Consider the following 19,173-nt stretch of genomic DNA (forward strand, 5'->3'; position numbering starts at 1 on the left):
TTCCAGCTAATATTGTTCAGAAGAGCCACTCTTAAAATTAAAGAGTAAAACTGAAGTGGTGAGAAATGATAGACAGTAAAAGTATTAATTAGATGAAAGTTGTTATTGTAATAGCTGTTGAATAAAATTTAAGGCAGCAAAGATAACAGTGATCAGAAGAGGGACTGCGTGATAATGACAGAGAAATGCGTCAAGCAGACCTAGCAGTCATGAACACGCACGCAGCTGACAGCACAGCCTAGAGAGGAGGCGAAAGGCACTGAACTGTGGGGGGAGATGCACAAACTTGGCAGCAGTTTTCAACATTTTTTTAAGAGTGACAAACCGAAGTATGCGAATCAATAGGAATTATGTAGATTTTTAAAACATAATTAATAAATCGTTCAAATAATTACACATAGAAATCTGAACCCAACAAACAATGATCATATATTCTTTCCAAATAAATAGAAACCTTTACAATGAGGTGTCACTTACCACGTCACAAAAGAACCCTTCACATGTTTCAGGATATGAATTTCACAGACCTAAGTGACCATAACCTACTGCACAGCAAAGTGTGTGTGAGACGGAGCTGCAGCAGCACTTAGAGGGACGTTTGTAGCTATAAATACATTCACCAGAAGGAAAAAGGCTAGAAGGCACTGCGTGTGGGCTCGTGTGGGGGCACGTGTGGAGGGGAGATGTGTGGGCGTGTGTGTAGGGACACGTGTGTGTAGGGACCGAGTGTGTAGGGACACGAGTGTGTAGGGACAGTGTGTGTAGGGGCACGTGTGTGTAGGGACACGTGTGTGTGCTCTGTCTAACTGGAGACCGAGCTGTGCCGTGTGGGTCCTATTTTCCCCCCTCCACCAGCTGCAGCAAACAGACCATTCATCTTTCATCTTTCATCCTGGGCTCTGCAGCCATCCTTTGGGCATCCTTTGGGTCTCTGCCGAGCATCCAGAGCCAGAGCCAAGAGGAAGGTAAGTGGCTGCCCTGACACTACGCACCTGCCCCACACACCTGGCTACTGGCACATGTGCGGATTTCTGACTTTGGAGGCAAGCTGAGGGGACAGCAGAACTTCCATCCTGCCTGCCCCTCCCAGGTCTAAAGGAAAACCCCTTCCCGTGCTGAGCAGCCACACAGAGCACAGTGCGAGGGGGCAGAGGGCGTCACCGGACCCAGGCGTGGGCTCCCAGGGAGGGGTGGGAAGAGGGGGAGAAGCATGGCCAGGGAGGGGCAGGGACGTGGTGCAAGCACATACCATCACACACGCTCCATGGCTGAGTCCATGTGTCACACAGCACAGCCCTGTGAGCTGGCTCTGCGGCCAGTGGCAGCGGCCTGCTCCTCTAATGAGGAGGCGGACGCCTGGCGATGAGCAGACCCTCCAGGCTGCAAACGTCCAGCAGTGGAGTCAGCTGCGGACCCGGAAGCTCTGAGTTTCAACCCAAAGAAGTCACTGCCTCTTTACTTGGCATTTTGTGTGGCCCAGCTCTCTGCTGATGGGACACATTGGCCAGGCTCCCTCCTTGGGGCCCACGGCTGTTCTAGGAACTGGGAGATGGACTCCAGATGACCCTAATGCATCCCTGTCCTGGGGTCTGCTTCGACTCCGTCCCTGGGGTCAGGACACCAGCGCTCCTGACGGCGTATTTTCAGGTGGGCTCTACAAAGGCAGCTCCAGGCGTCCTCCCAGATCCCGTTCTCTGACTTCACCCGCCGGCCTCCCCTTCCTGTGTCGGGGCCGGGGGCAGGTTCAGCTTTCCCCGTGCACTCCCTTCCCGTGGACGTTTGCGCCACACACCAGTGCCTGGAGACAGACTCAGTCCTCGCTGCTGAAACAGGAGCTCAGCTGTTACCAACATCGCAAACAGATCGCTTTTTCCAGGGAATCTTGGGCCACAAGGAAAACAGAGCAAAACAGACCCACAACCCGGCTCCCACCCAGGAAGCCGTCACGCTCCACCTGGGCTTCCTGTGGCCCTTGGTCGTGACAGGAGTGTGAAAATGCCAGGATTCAGTCTGTCCCCTGGAGACAAGGGATCTAGTTAATATTTGGGGGAAACTGAGCCCAAGAGTGCAGCCACTCAAGTTGTCGGACCCCCATAGGCAGGAGGGGCTACAGCCCCAAAGGGGGCCCCAGCGGCCAGGCCAGGGGGTGGGCTGTGCTCCCCACCCCCTCCCCGGATTGTGGCTGAGGAGCCTGTGACCTCGTGGGAGCGTCTTCACCGCACCTCCGCGTGCAGATGCCGAGAGGGCAGCAGGGCAAATCTCGCGTGAGCCTGGTCCTCATAACAGGCCCACAGCATCCTCTCCTCAGCTGTGGTCACCATGTCTGAGGGCAGACCTGCGCCTAACCAGGAAATGAGCCAGGTGTACGACCTGCTCTCCGAGGACACGGAGAGGTTCTGGGTGCTCAGCTGTGTGTGGGAGAGCGGGGACAGCCAGTCTGCAGGGCACGGAGAGTTGCTGCGCCTCCCGGCCATCAGCCCAGGTACCCGTGCTGCCATTACTCTGCTTCGGGCTTATAATTATCTTAATTCTACCCACAGGCTTAATTCTACCCACATTTTATTGGAAATGTCCCTGCCTCACGAAGTCCTGCAGCCTGTAATCTTAGAAAAGAAGTGCGGGACGTGACAGAGAGGACTCTGGGTCAACGACAGCCGTGGCGGGGGCTTTAGTACTTGGATTCCAGAGCTGAACCACCATGATTCAAATCCCAGGTCTGCTGCTCACTAGCTGGTGATGAGACGCTTGATTTCAGCTCTTCTAGCCGTGGTTACTCCTCTCCGGATGGACACGTGACAGCTCCTCCCTGGTGGGGTTGCCGCAGAGACTGAGCGAGCCACGGTTTGAGGGTACCTGGGCAGGTGTCTGTTAGGCAAACAGGATGTGACTGGCTCCCTGAGACTTCCCATCCCTGGAAGTGAGATGCTGCAAGGCCCTTCCTCTTAGAGAAGGGGCTGTGGGAAGAGTCTAGCAGGGAGACTGGACCAGGTGGAGGTGCCCTCATGCTGCAGCTGGGGAGGCTCAGAGCAGCGCCAGTCCCATGGGCTGACGGGGAGGCTAAACTTGGCTTCCTCTGGCTCCCTGAGTGGGCCTGGGGCCGCGGGGGGCTGAGCTCCAGGTCCTGAACATTCCTCGGACTCCAGCATGACTTGAGTGTTGCTTGGTGGGGAGTGAGAAACGCTGACTCCCCCCACCTCTGCCACGGTGTGTCATTTCAGCTCAAGAGCTCTGTGATGGCACAGCCAGGACCCTGAAGTCCCCCACAGGGCACAAAGGACATGGAGCCCAAGAACATGGGTCAGATGCCCACCACGACGGCCAGCTTCCTCTAGCCCCGGGGACGGCAGCTGGCAGAGCAACACGGCGCCTTCCCCTTGGGGAGGAGTGGGTTGTGAGCGTGTAATCGCACAACCAGGCTGGTTCCTGGGAGGAGAGCCGCCAATAGCCCCAGGGGTGTTGTTACTTCCTGCCTGGCAGTTCCTGGGGGCTGTCGGACACTGAATGGCCCTGAACTGAGGACGTGTGTTCTGGAACTAGGCAGCCTGGCCCGGGGGAGGGAGAAGCTCGGGGGAACAGGTGGTGCTGGAGCCCGAGACTTCAGGGATCCCCAGGGGGGTCTTCAACCCTCAAATGTTTCACTGGGCTGTGGTCATCAGCGATCTGCTATGGTCATGTCCTCTCCTACCGCCAAGGCCAGAACAAGGGTCAACAGAGTCTTGTTTAAGATGGGCCAAGGTCACGGGGGCGTCCAGTGCACAAGTGCCTGGGCGACTGGCTGATGCGTGGGCTTGTTGTCAGGGCTTGGGTACCATGTGCTTTTCTTTTGTCTAATAGAGGCGAAGTGCACGACTTTACACATGATGACATATGAGTCAGAACCAACACTAGGAGTACGTGTGCATCTTATTCAGACCCGCTGAAAATCATTGGAAACTTACTGCTTTGAAAGCAGAATCCGCTCTAGAGAACACCACGAACGAACCACTGGGACCGTGTCCCTGTGTCACTCACACCCCAGTTAAGGAGACAGAAGCAGAAAGAACGTGTGAGGTTCTGGAAGGAAGCAGGGAATGAGGAGGTCACTCTGGGTCAGGGTCATCTGACCTGATTTGGGTTGGCAGCCTGGGACCCAGGTTGGGGCACTCCCAGCAGAGAGAAAGCAGTGAGGACAGTCACAGGGTCACACGACGCTGGCGGGAGACTGGAGAGCACAGCCAGAGGGAGGGTCTGGGTGCCCGGCCGCAGCGGGCCTGCCAGGAGCCCACAGGGGGTCACTGTGGTGCCCTCTGCTTTAGGGGTCGATGGAGTGGATGGCGGCATTGTCTGGAAGGGAGAGAGGCCGAAACCAGAAGGCTGGCTCCAAGCAGGTGTGCTGAGGGCTGATCTGGGCAGGGGACAGGGGCCGTTTCCGGGAGGCTCCGCCTGTGGGCGATCAGATGTGGAAGATAGAAAACACACGTGGCGATAGGTCCAGATTTTCAAATTTGCCAAAGTTTTGACATCACTACTGTAAGTTGGTGTATCTCCTCACCGTGGACAAACTTACTCTTCTTATTTGAGGCTTATAATTGACACCAATCTCGAGTCAGAGTGTCTTACCCTAATTCCAGTGTCTATGCTCTGGCTGCAAGGCCTCCAGCCTCAAGTCTTGTCAGGGAAGAGCGCCTGACCCTCAGACCGGGCCAGTCAGGGCTCGAAAGCAGCCGACAGGGGCCCTTCTCTCTGGCCTCCGCAGTCCCTGCCTGTCTGGGGGCGGACTGGCAGAGCCCATGCAGAGGTTTTGGTGGGCGCTGCCCCTCCAGTCCCCCCCGACCTGAGACACAGCTCGGCTCAGCGTCCCGCCATGGGTACGGCCCCAGTACCTCGTACAAGAACCAGCTGAGCAGCGGCGCCAGACGGGATGGCCCAGAGGGGTGGGAGGCTGGGCTTCTGACCTGACATGTCGTGTGAGCTGGTTGAAGGGTCCAGACAGGAGTCCGGTGGCTCAGGTGACACACACGTCCTGGAGAGGAAGGCTCTCCCCGCTGGAGAAGTCAGTCCCCACAGGCTTCCTGGAGGAAGTCCTTTTGGAATTGGAGCTGGAGAAGGGGCAACAGAGATGCCGAGGGAGGGACGGCCTCCAGGTCTGAGTCAGGGCCAGAACACATGGCACAGAAGGGGCGAGAAACCACTGGAGGAGCGGGTTCCCAGGGCGGGCCCCCAAGAGCAGTGTTTCCACCAGGTCACTGGTAGGACATCGGGGGATGGGAGCAGGACGGTCCTGTAAACAGAGGCGAGCGTGAGTGATGGGGTCACCTGGGAGGGCAGGAAGCAGGCGTCAGAGACACCTCTTCCCTTGGACTTTTCCTGGGACAACGTGTGCCTCGCTCCCCTCTCCCACCGAGACTCGGAGAAACGCCCCAAAAGCCGGACACCATATCGGTCCTCAAGGGACGGTCTATCCCCCACCACGCTGAGACGTGAAAATCAATGAGATGTGTGCTTGGCAGGGCGAAGGGGGACAGCACGCAAACCTGACTTCTTTGTACATGAGCATTGTCAAGTGCCTGGGTTCATGTTGCTGTCACTTTGAGTCTCACGACGACTCAAGCACATCACCTCCACTGCTCTTGTGTCCTGTGGCTTGGCTCCTGCGGGCCCGAAGTGTCAAGGCTAGTGAATAGGACAGGTGAGATTTAACCCAAGTAAGCGGATTCTTCAGCATGGCTCTGCCCGCCCGACCCCACGGCTCTATGTTGGGTTAGGGCCTGTCCACGAGCATCGTGGCTGAGGCCTGATGAGGAAGATGGGGACAAAGGGCCCACTGCCGCCATGCTTGCCAGCCCGCCACCCCAACTCGCACTGCGGCTCGGCCGATGGCAGTCTTCACACAGACATGCTGCACCCGATGGGCCTCGGGCAGCAAGACTGTGGAGCGTCAGAGAGGTGCCTGCTTCTCTCAACAGTCACTGCCTTTCCCCTCTGGCTCCTGCTGCTCTCAGACTGAAGACCAAGTGGCCTGTGGGAGGCTCCCACCTTCCTCCACGGCTTTCTTCCACGTCCGCCCTCCAGCACCTGCCCCACCTCTGCTTCAACGCGCTCGGCCCGTCTCGCCCGGTCAGTCCCCACTCCTCACTCAGCAACAGCCTCATTCACACCAGGATGCCTCTCTGGCCACCTGGGAGAGTCACAGCAACACGAGCTTCTCTTTGGGGGCACTTTTCACAGTTTACTTTCTTAAGTGATTATTTGATCAAAGTCTGTCTCTCGCAGGAGACTCTAGCCTCCATTTGGCAGAGACCATGTCTGGGTTCGCTGCCCACTGTGCACCAGCGACTTGCACCGTTACAGTTGCTTGGTAAACACTTGCTGGAGGAGGAATGACGGCCCAGGGTGGAGAGACCGGAGACCCCAGTAGTTGGAAAGCTCACTGCTGGGGGCAGGGGAGGGAGGTGGAGACGCCCCGTGGGTGCAGGCTGGAGGGTACCCTGGGGCATCTCTACAAAGGCTGTACGCAACCTCGAGAAAGGAGGGAAGACTCGTGACACAGCCATGCAAAGGAGGGCAGGTGTGCAGAGGCCAGGCTGGGGCCTCTCAGAAAAAAAGGACACAGCTGCCCAGGCCAGCGAAGGGCCGAACAGCCGGACCCTGGGAAGACAGAAGGAATGTGACGGAGGCAGGACCCCTCGGGATAATTCGGTGTCAAGAAACCCGAGGCCGCCGAGATGGAGAGCAGCTATGTGGACTGGTTCACGTGTGTTCCCAGTCTGGCTGGTTGTGATTTTGTTTCAGAAATAGATCCGTCACGTGTAATAACCTGCCCCTCACTCTTTAGCATCCTCTTAGGTTTTCAGGAGAACAGTGTTTGGACTTGTCACTCAGGACCAGAGGAGACCCAGTGGCGAGGCCAGTGCTCCTGAGAGGGGGCAGCCCAAGGACAGCGAGGGGTGGGCAGGGTCGCTCCTCCCAGGAGCGCGGGGCCGGTTTTCCGGACCGTCTGGCCCGGGTTCTCCATGACCCACAGCCTGAACACTCGTATCAGGGCAGGGGCTGGGGATGTAGGAAATAGACTCTGGGCTGCCTCTCAGATGTGCTTCCCCAGCCCTCTGCAGCCCTCCAGCTCCAGGGGAGGCGGGCAGGAGGGCCATGCTGTGTCCACACACCCCAAAGACGGCCCGGGGAGACGTGCCTCTCCAGACCCCACCCTCGTTCCTCATTAACACAGAGCTCAGCTGGGGGGGGCCATAGTGGATGGGGGGCCGCAGTGGACGGGGCCCAAAGCACCGGCAGCCACAGCTGAGGACACTTCTCGGGGTCTCACCAGGCTAAGCTGGTGGCCAAGCCCACGGCCGACAGCTCTGACCCCAGGGGCTGTGACCCCCAGGGGCCGTGACCCCCACGGCATCGGCACCACTGCCAGCACAGGATGACTCAAACCAGAGGGGCCTTCGCCAGGACCACAGCGGTCCTCCCATGGCCACCCTCCACCAGCCCAGCCTAGCCTCCTGCAGGCTGAGCCCAGCTTGTACCCCACCTGCCCCGTCTTCCCTGAACGAGCACTTCAGCCTGTGGGCCCCTAATTAGAGCGGATTAAAGTTCTGGAGCAGAGACCGTGCTTAATGAAGCCATGCTGGCTCCTGCGAGGTGCCAGGGCTGCTTGCCTGTGCCCTTCCTGTCACTTTGCACAGAAGGCAGCCACCTGTCCCTGCCCTCTGCCACATGTAGGGACCGCCAGGTGAGGCCTCTCACACCTCCCTGGCTCCACACCGTCCCAGTGCCCCAGGCCACCCCCACGTGACCCCTCACTCCGTCCCCACGAGGGGCGACCTCACCTGGGCAAAGTGGCTGGGGGTAGGCGTTCCAGACCTTCCACCCTGGTTAGGCCCAGGCATGTGGCCACACCTTCACGCCTTTCCTGCTTCAGAAGCGTGCCTGGGAAGGGCCCAGGCGAAGGCCCGCGGGGAAGTCCGCGTGGGCCGGGCGGTGAGCTGGAGACAGCGCCAGACAAGGAGAGGTGCCCCGGTCGCTCCTGACATGCCACGCCCTCCCAGAGGCTAGGCAGAGCTGGGAGCCCAGGCAGGAGGGCCGTGGACCCCAGGAGGAACGAAGTGGTCTAGCCTCTGTCCATGCAACCAGTGTCACGTGTCGTCTGTAGTGTTCCTTACCGGAGGCCTGTCTGCAGTCAATGCAGGGGTCAGGGCAGCACTGGGCTGCTGGTCCTTCCAGGGGCGTCTCTCAGGCTGTCCTGCACGATCGAGGGGCATGCACCCAGCAGAGCCCCCCTCCACCCAGCTCTAGACCTGCTGCCCACGCAGCTGCCCCCACGCAGGAAAAGCCTCTGAGCCCCAGGGACCCTGAGCGGCTCTGGCTGAGACAGTCATCTGCCATGAGTATGGCTGGCCCGTGCTTGTCTCTCAGGTCACCGTACTGACCGCCCCTGCCCTCCAGGTCTGAGCATGGGGTTGACACAAGTCTGCACCTGCTTCTGGGTAGGCATCCAACTCTGTCCTCTGCCCTGCATTCCTGGCCTTGCCTGCAGCCCCAAATTCCTGCCGTGCTGGAGGCAGGGTGTTCTCAGTGAAGGCACATAGCTCAGGAATTCGCCCCCTCACCTGGCCTGTCCCAGCCTGAGCCCGCAGCCTGCGGGGCGAGCACAAGCCCCGTCTGCACAGCAGGCTGAGGCTGGGACTCAGGGCAGGGAAGTCCCTGGGCTACAGACCATCAGCTCCTGCCCCCAGGAGGCCAGGTGGCGGCCCTCTCTGGACACCAAATGAGGGACAGAGAACGTCTTCCACACAGGGCTTCTGGAGAGGGAGTGGCTCACAAGTGCTGGGAGGGACGGGGACGCCCCTTGGGTTGTCTCTCCGGAGCCCGGAGCACTTCATCTCCAGGTGTTTGCAGCCAAAGCCTGCGGAATGCTGGCGGCCGCAGGAATGTTATCTGCTGGGAGGGGCCCCAGGTTACACGAAGCAATCTAGCTGTGCAAAAGTACAGCCTCCAAAATCAACATGTTCGAAGGAAGGCAGCTAAGAAGAGAGACATTACTGCTAACTGCTTTTTAAAGCGTGAGCCACTCCCTCCCTCTGGGCTCCCAGGGGCAGAAGGCTCGCCTGGTTGAAACAGGCAAGTTTACTCCACACGCAGTTCTTGGGGAGATGCCCTGCACCCTGCAGGGCGGCGCCCTGGGCTCACTCCAGAGAGCAGCGCTGAGGCAAAGTGGATCTGTACACAGTCTCCTTAAATGACTGACTTTGTAAACAGGTTTCTTTCTGTTCTGTTATCACCTTTCTGCAAAGGGAGGGTGGGCCTCCTAGGGTGTCCTAGACCGGATTTCTCCCAACCAGCCACCTTTCACCAGAAGTCAGGCCCGGGGTCGCCCACATGGTTTCAGGGTCAGTGGGTGGCTCTTGTCTGAGAGAGCCAGAAATCACCAGAAAAGCTGGATTTTAAAGCTGCGGGAGACCCACCGGGTCAGGAGGACCAGTGCCCCCGGCAAGGCACTCGAGGAGGACAGAAGTGGGGGGGGGGCGCGCACGCCCCAACTGCTGTCTCTCCTGCCCCGCCCCCCACCGCAGAGCTGCCTGGCCGTCAGAGGAGCCGCTGGGGCCGTGTCCACGTCCAAGCTGCCAGAGCCCAGCCAGATGGGTCACGACCCAGAGAGCAGGCGCTCCTGCACCACCCAGCCTACCTCCCGGCCCCGAGTGAGCTTACACTTGCCGGCTCCAGGCGCCCGCGGCTCTGGGGCGCTGCGGTGACCGGTGGAGACTCGGCATCGCAGGGGAATCTCCCTTCCTGTTGAGGGAAGCAGCAGAGGACTCGGAGGAGCACTCTCTCCCTGAGGCTGCACGTCTCGTGGCCCCGTCTCCACAGCAGACGTATCTGCAGCCTTTAATCAGAACAGATAACTACACAGATACATCTAAGGCATGTTTGGTAGGTTCATGAAAGACAGCTTTACCTCGTTCACTGAAGGGCACTGGGATTACTGGGCACACTTCCTTTTCTTACAGATGCCACTGGTGCCAGTGGCAGAGACCAGACACATACTGGACGTCCCACTGCTTTCATCTTTCCAGAACACCCCAAAAGGGGGGTGGCTGCATTTTCTTTCAGCTGATAAGGGGCACCTCCTCCAAGTGATCCTCGATCAGGCCCTAATGTCGCTGCTCCCTCCTACTGTTCACTACCCATCCCTGAGTGCCATCCTAGGGTCCCCACCGTCCCGGTTTGCCAGGACCGTCCTGGCTCTAGCGCTACAAGTCCTGTGTCTGGGGAAAGGCCTCAGCCCCCGGAAACCAGGATGCCGGTCACCCTCTGACTCTGTAAAACCAAGGCCCCTTCACCTGACCTCAAGCAAGTCTCTACAACCATGCTGTACACCAGAAATTAACACAACATTGTAAGCTGACTATGCTTCAATAAAACTTTAAAAAAAGAAAAATTTAAGTGGAATTTTTAGTGAGAGAGGAAAGCAGTGGAATGAGCTGGGGAATGTGCCCAGGGACTTGGGACGATCGTTCTGCAAAAGCACTGAAGCTCCTCCTTGAAGGTGTGCGTCTTTATTTACATGCAGCATGGCTCCCGTGTTCACCAGGGAGAGAAAGTCCAGATCCAACAGGTTTCCTCTCTCAGATTCCTATGATGTAACCAGCAGGGGAATCATCAGCACGGCTTCACAGCGCCATGGCAGCAGGGGGGGGGCTGGCCGGCTGCTCATGCATAAACATCACCACTAATTGTCTCTCTGTTACCCCACCGCCCTCCCCGGGCTGGACCGTAGTTGCTTTGGGCCCACTCCCCAGCATGCAGAGCCCTGCGAGGTTGGGCGTAGACATCTGCCATTCTCAGCACTTCCTGGGACCGAATCCATGCAAATCCACTCACAAGGGTTGTGGTCCAGCAGCAGGTGGGAGTGCCCACAGAACAAGCACACGGGGCTGAGGGGCCGAGTGGCTTCCACGTTTGCTCCGGTCCCCAGAGGGTGCTGGGCTGGTGGGCTCTCGGAGGCGTGAGGAGATGCCAGCGAGCAGTTTCCAGGGCAGGACCTCAGTCATGCCGGTGCTGCCCCAGGGAGCGGGGCCATCTGGCCGGTGTGGCAAGCAGCTGCCAGCGCAGCCTCCTTTTCCACCTCATTTCAGGAGAACTGGTGCCTGGGGCAGAGGCCCAGGGACAGTCTGGCATAAATCTGTCCCTGCGTCTGCTCTGCTCCTGGCAGAGAGGGGTCTGGAAGGACTATGGGAAGATGCACCACGTGTGTGCGTGTGCGTGCGTGTTCACACCTGCACGGCACCACCATCCGGAGAGCAGAAGGGCTAAGGGGAAGGTGTGTAAATGGCCCAAAGCTCAGGGTAACGGGAGAAACACATCAGGGAGGAAGGAGGAAACCGGGTGCTGAGGGCGGGAGACAAGAAAACACGTGCAAAGGAGATAGGTTGGAGGAGGCGGCAGACAGAACTGAGGAGAGACAGGAAGAGAAAGGACCTGACCTCCCCACACCCGTCCCTGAACCAGCACCAACCCTGACAGCACCCGTGCAGCCAGCGATCACACCGCACGGCACAGCCTGGTGCACTGGGGGCTGCACCCACCCCCTCCCGCGGCATGACTTCCTGTTTATTTCCAACATGTTGATGTCACGTGTTTACCAAGAGCTCAGAGGCCAAAGTTGCCACACTGAAGCTCTTGATGGAAAGTTTGTTTTTTCCAAAACAGGAGAACCAGGGCTCGAGGCGACCAGGATTCCATAGGGACAAACCTTGCTATGACCTGACCCTTGCATCTGGCCTCACTCTCAGCTCTGCCCGGGGCTGTCCTTTCTCCGGTTCCTCTGCCTTCAAAGAGCCCCCGGAGCACGCCAGCCGTGGCCAGCTGCCTCTCTGCACCTTGAAGCCACCACCAACCACTGGAATTTGTGCCATGGGCCAGCGGTGGAACATAATTAAGCTCCTCTCTCCATCTGGGAAAAGCACCCACCTGAGAGGCAGCGACAGAGTTTCTGACGAACATTCACTGCCACACGTTTTCAGGGAAAAAACGAGTAAGTAAAGCTCCTCTGGTCAAGGAGCACTGCACTGACAGTTGAAGGCGGGAAAGAAATGGGAGGAACCCCACTTCTTCTGGTCCTTTGATTTCTCACCTGGTGTCCATGCCAGAGCTGTGACATCACAAGGCCAAAGGGCCAGAGGAGGGTAACGAGCCCTGCTAGCCGGGCCTTCAGCCCTGGCCTCATACCCGGTGCTCCTGACGAGAAAGCCACCGGTACCTGGCTGTCTGCAGACTCACTAGAAGAGAGAGTAGTCAGTGTGAGGGCACCTGCTTGTCAGGTAGAATCTTCAGAAATTGTCCACGTATGTGTGTGTGTGTGCATGTGTGTCTCTGTGCATGTGTGTATGTGTATGTGCGTGTATGTGTGTGTGTGACATTTACATAATCTCTTTGGGCTGTTTGCTAACCTGAGGCTCCTCACGTCCTCTTGGCTGAGGACAGAGAAGCAACAGGAGTCATAGGAACCAGATTCAGCTGGGATGGGACAGCCCTGTCATGGCTTCCAACTCTCACTAACAGGCTTAAATCTGGAAAATCTACCACAGCCAAGGAGAAGCTGAAACTCCCAAAAGAATGGTACCTTTTGTTTTTCAAGGATTCTGATCCAATGGGAACTAGAAAAGAGGAAAACAGGAGAATCGTATTTTTAGTGGCTTCTTGAGTCATTAGTTCTGCCCTTTAGTCATGTAGGAACTGGGGTTGCCGTGTTCATGCGTTCACCACACCACTCACTCGTGGGAATATTTTTCTTCACTTTCACGTGGTGCCACCTCAGTCCTCTCAGAAGGGGAAGGATTGATATGAGGAACACAGAAGTTCCAGCTGATCCTGCTTATTTCCAGTGAGTTCTGTTTAGGAGCTAAATACCTGATTGTGGGCTTCTTAAGAACGTGGGCCCTGCTCCTTCTCCAGAGTCTGTTCTGGAAGCTTTCAGAGCCTGAGGGCAGCGGCAGCAGCTCTGGGTTGTTGCTGCACCTGGAGGTAAGATGTGCTGGACCCTTGCCTCCATTTCTAGGCAGCAGAGGGACAAATCCCGGGGCCTCACCCCGTCAGGGAGGAAGGCCACCCCGACTGGTACCAGAGCCAAGGGCTCGGGTGGCTGAAGGACTTTGGGGAGGACAGCACCCGAGACCACAGGAGCCAGCAAGGAGTCACGTGGTCTTTGGAGTGAGGTGACATCTGACACAAAGCCACCCCCACACAAGGCCGTAACTAGAGCTCTGCAGCTGGTGGTCCTGGGTGAACAGTGGATGGGGGTGTGCTGAGACCACCTCCCGCACCTCTTTGTGCTGGCGAGTGCATGAGCGTGTGCACACATGTGCCTCTGCGATCCTGAAAGCCAGTCATTCCTGGTGCCAAGATCCATATCTTGGCTCTCCATGGTACCCTGCACCTGCTGTGTAGGCCTTGGGGCTGCAGGGACCAGGCAGGTGGCTTGTACGCAGATGAAGACCTGGTGAAGAGCCAACTCACTACATCGGCGTCTTCAGAAATATTTGTGGCCCTGGTCAAGCTTCTGCAGACTGGCCTCAGACAAGCCCTTATGGAAACTGTCGTTCAGGACAGAGCCAGAATGGCCTGGGGACCCCACTGCTGGTCAGCCGCAGGTCAGCTGCAGAGCCAAAACTCTTTACAAGCAGTGAGGCTGTGGGTGTCCCAGTGGGGCCTTGAGTGATATCACGTGTGTTCCTGAGGAGCAGACACGGATGCCCCACCGTCAGACAGCCAGGCCTGGAACGTTGGAATATTTGCAGAACTCTGGGATGCTGCAAAGGCCACATTTGGATGTTGTGGAATGAAGTATGTGTCTCTTCTTCAGGGTGATGGCAGTTCCTGCCCCAGCCTGAGGCCACCAGTGTCCAGACTGCACAGAACAGTGGAAGACAGAGGGACGCATGAGTCCTGCACCACCTCGGAGCCATCCCACCATGGGCAGAGGCCCTCTGCAAAGGAGCCATCCACGCTGCTGGCCTCCAAGCCCACAGAGCCCTCGCTGAGTCAAGTCCGGCCCCGGTGTGTCCGAGAGCAGAAGCTTCCCACGGAAACCACAGGAGTTTGGCTGCTGGAGGAAGTGGACGCTTGTGCCTGGTGGTTTAAAGCCTTTTCGCTTTTGTTTTTTCCTGCAGCTGTGACACTCCCTGAGTGATTCTGACACAGGTCTTCTGAGGGACAATGACCACCTTCCTTTTTGGAGAATTGGGGAAAGAAAGGCTCGGGGTGGCCACGGTCCAGCCGGGGAGGTGGAGCCAGCCAGGCGAGCACGGCCTTGGTCTCTCCTGATGCAGCCTGTCACCTCTGGGGACAGAACAGATGCTCGGTGCCGCTCCAGTGGGGCTTCAGAGATGGCTCGTCGCAGCCCTGCAGATGCCCTCCCCCAGGGAGTCAGCCTGCTCCCTGTCTCCCTGATTCACACGCTCACCCCGGAAGGGTTTTGTCGGTCACCTGAGTTCAAGAAAGCCCTGCAGGAAGGGTGGGGACCGGCCCCCAGCCCTGAAGGCAGGGCAGAGGGGACGTGTGAACTGCGACGGGTGGCGGTGGATCCCACTTGTGATGGCCTCCCAGGCCCGAGCCTCGCTGTCAGAGAGGCAGCATGAGCTGAGGGAGCCGGGGGGCTGTGTCTCGCCCAGGCCGCACGCAGGCAAGAGGCACGTGTGCGCCCCCACTGAGTCTAGGGGCCTGTGAGTGCCTCGCACCTCAACACTGTGCTGGCAGAGCGGGAGAGGACGTGAGAAGAAACAGTTCCTATACATGGTGGGCAGCCACCGCGGCACCACACATAGCAGAGTCAGAAACCAGGTGCCCAGCGACACAGACAAGTCCTGCTCCGCTGCCTCCTGGACTCTGAGCAAACCAGCTGGCCCCTGGTCTTGTGGGTGCAGGACCATCCAGTCGCCTGAACCCAGGACCTCGGTCGTGAACCCCGCTCCGCCCTCCCAGAGATGCGGGTCAGGAGAGGCCCGATCTGCGTGAGGCGGGCGTGCGCAGGGCTGCTCTCGGGTCTGACGCTGGCGTGTGCAGGTAGGAGGCCAGAGCTCGCTGCTAAAGGAGAAAGTCCTGGGCGAGAAGAGGGTTTGTTGTGACTCTGGGTGGAGCGTGTCAGCGCAGCCCCTCGGCCTGCAGGAGAAACACCCTCCCACCTGCTTTGCTTCTCTCCACGTTCAGACGTCAGGCCTCAGGTGTCTCCAGGCGGTCAGGTCCCACCCGGCCAGTGGGCGGCTTGGCGGTGCCTCTGGTGAGTGGAAGCTCCTCGGGACTTTAGAAGCAGGACGGCCCTGCCCCCTGCTCCTCTGCTGGGACTGTTTCCTCCCCAGGGACCCAGCGACTCCCAGGGCCAGCACCCCTGCTCTCAGCAGGGGGTGTAGGGGGTTCAGGTGTTGTTCTCCTGGTCCACACGCTCCCCAATGATCGGGAGCCCTGGGTGCAGCCCTGCTCTACCCGCACGTGCCCCCTGCACACGGGATGGAGTCTGGACCCGAATGACCCAGGAGAGCTAGAGTAACTTTCCAGCAGTTCCTCTACTTGAAATCACTTTTCTCCGGAGGCATCTTAAGTTCTAGACGTTGAAGCGCCCAAAGGTGCCGTAGGGCTTGGAAACGGCACAGTCAGACCAGGCAGGTGCGGAGGTCGGCTGACATTGCCCCCGACTTCACTGCCAGATGGGCTTGGTGGCTTTGCTTGACCACCCTGCTTGCCGCTGTCCTGGCCGACAATTTGTTGGGATGTTCAGGTGCTGAGCTGGCCTACGCTCTAACCAGGTCCACAGTAGCCGCTGACGGATGTAACACCTGTGGTTGCCCCGACGTGATGGAGAGGCCGGTGGAGCCTGGGGCGCAGCAAGAGTGTGTCAGGGCCGGACTCCATGCTGGAGCCAGCCGGCCAGCACGCGTGTGCCCCCAGCCTGCCAGGAGTGCGTCCCGGGGTGAGAGCTGATTCCAGGACGTCTCGGAGGCTGGAGGCTCCTCGCGGTCTGTGCTGCTGTCACTGACACTGGGTCATAGTCTTAGTCCTACAGAATAACTGTGCAGCCTAGGCCGCTCACTGAGTGCTTCTGCAGAGTTCTGACCCAGAGTTACGAAGCTGGCACCCCAGAATTTGAGTCAATACTCTCTTCTGCCCTTTTTGGAGTTTCCTCCACCCAAATGCCCCAAGTTGGTCTTCTTGCCCCAGGACCGTCGGGGCCTTCGCCCCCCTGTGGCCCCCTCTGTGTGCCATCGGACCCCACGGTGAGGAGAAACGCATGGATGCAATTTCTAAGTCAGCGTGGAAATACCTGGTTTCCTTCAAAACACTGCCTGAGGGTTTAGTGCCAACCCCAGCCCCTAGATAACACTTTGTGCAAGGGATCTGCCACATTCACCAGCCAGAGGTCTGGGGAGGGACGGGCCGGCTGGGGACGCCTGGCCACCACTCCTGCTGAGCCTCAGTGTCCTCGGCGTGAATGGGGCTCGAGGCAGCGCCTGTCTCCCGGGGCTGTAAAGACTGAGTTCGGACTGGAAGTGCCAGACCCAGAAGGACTGCCAGGTGCACCAACCAGCCCTTCATTCCGTCAGCCACTCTGGGGTCTCTGTGGATTCTCTTCTGTCAAAAGCTGCGTTTGCCCCCATTTTTACGGTTGTGCTGAAAGCGTGACAGCAACACATGCCATGGAAGCAGAGTGAGAAGGACATGGCGTCGTCACAGGTTAGTTTGCCCTGAGTGGAGGCTGAGTCCAGGCGAGCTGGAAACAGTCCCCTTCCCATTAACAGCAAAAGTAAGATACATTTACTGCAAACACAGGCAGTCGTCTTGCATACAAGAACCACTCGAATTTATCAAGTTTCCAAACGCAGGAAGCTCATTGTTCGTTAGAGCATACGTAAATAAAGTTGGCTTTTTGGTGTAAAAAAGAAGGGACCAAAGAACGCATCACTACAAAGAAACACCTACACTTTAACAGCAGACCCCGCTTTCCCAGTGCACCGGGGGTTGCGGGGGTGGGGGGGGCTCGGCCCCTGAACCCTGAGTCCTCTAAGTCCGCACAGCCTGGCCCGCTGTTCCCACCTCTGCCACGGATCTCCGAGCTGTGTTTGCCCTTCCACTTCCCCTACTTCTAACTGTGGTTTTAAAGGTTCTGTGACTGGCCAGACAGATCCAGAGCACCAAACATAAAAATTTCAGTGAAGTTGGCTGAATTCTCCACTAAATCTTTCATCCAGACTAGATATTGTTGTTAATAAATCTGTGCTTTCACTGGCCTCTGATGGAAGACTTTAAAATCTGAAAAGCTGTAATATGGCGGGATTTTATTTGAAGTGATGACAACTCTGTTAAAATATTTAATCAGGAAATAAAACATTCGAGAAAAGCCTGCGGCAACAAAACCACCCGTCTGGGGGAAGACGTGCGGTCCCACTGCAAGAAGAAGGGCCTCTGGCCTCTGCTGTTCTTTCCTAGTATCTGCCCCTCTTTTTAAACACTGCCAATTAGGTGGATTTAAAATTCAACGGGGCGTTCTTTACTCAAAGGAGACCATTTTAGTTTGAGGAGGAGCGGATTTAAAGCAGAAATTCTCCCCTGCGGTGCCCCGATCAGCTATTGATTGGGGAGGTGGCTGACCTAAATCATCAATGCCGGATAATAGGCCTTCAGCCCGACCCTCTGAACACAGCACGTTTGTTGTAGGAAAAGTGAAGCCGACCTTTTGTGGAGACCCAAAGGCTCTGGTCTCGCTCCAGGAAAAGAAATGTTAATTGAAAAATTCCTCAGATAGGTGAAGGCCCTGAGGCTGCCTTACAGAAAGGTGTGAAATCACCATCGGGGCAGGAAAGAAGGGGCCCAGCCTCGGGGCGGGGGCTGCCTCTGGTGCCGCTGATTAATTTCCCATTCAGGGCGGCGGCTGATGGAACGGAGGCTTTCAGCAGAGGGGCCGACGACAGCTGGGCCCGCGTGCCAGGGGAGCCGGAATTAATTGGCCCCTTGACGGGGAAAGTCAAACAAAGAAACTTCCTACTGGATGCTGAGAAATAAAGCCTGACGTTTACATGAAAAATCAGCGCGCAGCCATCTCCAATCCTGTCTGTTAGGGACCTTGGGTAAACAACCCTGCCGCCCTCACCCGAGCTCCTCGGAGGCCCTGCGAGTCACACTCGGGAGCTTCAAGCCCACAGGCGTTGCTGGAAAACCCGCTGTCCCGAACCAGCCTGTGCTGAGTGTAGACAGAGAACCAGAGCGTCTGACAAGCGGGGAGAGTGTGGGGGTGTCTCAGGAGACGTGGGGCAGCAGAGGCAGGGGATGCGTGACCGACCATCAGACCTTCTGCTCCAGAGACGGCCCCCCTCCCAGGCTGGACCCTCACCCCCACCCTGCTGCTGTCCACGCCGGCCTTTCCCCTCTCTGACCCCTTAAACTGTCCAGACCGTTAGCCAGAGTTGACAGAAAGAAAACATTTCAATTTCCTTTCATCTCAGCTGAAAAAAGCCAAGCCGTAGAGCAGCGGACGTGGCCCCAGGCAGGGCCTTGGCTCTGGTGGTGAGGACCATCCCAGCTCCCAGGTTCCCAGACACAAGGCGGGCTCAGCAGAGCATCAGGAAGCAGGAATGGGTGGGTTTTCCTGAAGATGGTGGGGCCCCAGAGACCAGCACGGGACCGGCAGCCCGAGGACCCGCTCTGCCAAGTGTCTAAGCTGGAGATAGCTCCTACCTTCTGCTGGGAGCTGTCGGTCCCCCGACACATGCACACAACCACTCCCCCATCACCCAGCACCCTGCCTGGAGAGCAGCCAGACAGACGGAAGACAGAACAAAGATTTAGAGCCTGGCTGTCAAGTACCAACGGCTGACACCAAGTGCCAGGCACGTGGACTTCAGGAGCATGGCGGCCGAGCCTCAGAACTCTCCGCTCCCCATGCATGGAGACCTTCTCCTAACACATAGCATCTGTCCTGGTGAAATTAAATGAAAAATGCATTTGGGAGCTTCAGGGTAAAACCCCCACTTCTCGCTAACTAAGAAGGGAGAGTGTCATGGGGACCAGAGGTGTGTGTTCCACCCCCTCGCGGCCTCCAGACTCCAGCCGGTGAACAGAGGTACGATGCAGGTACCTGATGACTGCTGTGGGTCAGTGAGCGTTCAACCCAGTCAGGAGCCTGGCGCTGGAGGACAGACGGCCTCG

This window comes from Camelus ferus, chromosome 8, assembly GCF_009834535.1.
Source record: "Camelus ferus isolate YT-003-E chromosome 8, BCGSAC_Cfer_1.0, whole genome shotgun sequence".
In the NCBI taxonomy this organism is placed as follows: domain Eukaryota; kingdom Metazoa; phylum Chordata; class Mammalia; order Artiodactyla; family Camelidae; genus Camelus; species Camelus ferus.